We start from the raw sequence: 463 nt of genomic DNA on the forward strand, positions 1-463 counted from the left end.
GTCAAATGTTATTGGTGGAAACAGGGATCCCTTTTCCCACTGGATGTTGGGGATCTGGTCCTCACTATATCTTGAGAAAAAGAACTTTCTAAGACTCACACAGGAAGCTAAGAGATCTTTATTTGTTTGGAATTCCATATCTGCATTTCTAAAGTCCCGTTTCCCTTAAACTAGTCCTAAAAGAGGTGCAGCTGGGGAATCAGCAGAGTCAAAAGAAAAACCAATGTCCCAAGTTTCTATTCCATGGTGGAGCTGGGTCCGGCACAGCATCAGGCTAGTTCCCATCCTTTAGTCCATTGTTTGTGTGGGTGTGGGGGGGACATAAGGCTGTGGGACATATGGGTGCATGCAGGGAAGTGTGTCCCCTGCAACAAGAGAGCCAGGAGCCACAGTGTGCAAGAGAGGCAGGAGAGAGAACTCCTATGTTTAGGAGTTTAATATCTGAAATCTTCCCGTGCTTGCA

The 463-nt window shown here is 46.4% G+C and overlaps 1 protein-coding gene across 1 annotated transcript in view; it reads left to right on the plus strand.

The window, feature by feature from the left end:
* LOC102761588 (kininogen-1) overlaps window positions 1-463 on the plus strand; it is a 12,363-nt gene that overhangs the window by 6,012 nt on the left and 5,888 nt on the right. The window lies entirely within an intron of this gene.

The sequence above is a fragment of the Myotis davidii genome, unplaced genomic scaffold (assembly GCF_000327345.1).
Source record: "Myotis davidii unplaced genomic scaffold, ASM32734v1 scaffold3158, whole genome shotgun sequence".
NCBI classification, from domain to species: domain Eukaryota; kingdom Metazoa; phylum Chordata; class Mammalia; order Chiroptera; family Vespertilionidae; genus Myotis; species Myotis davidii.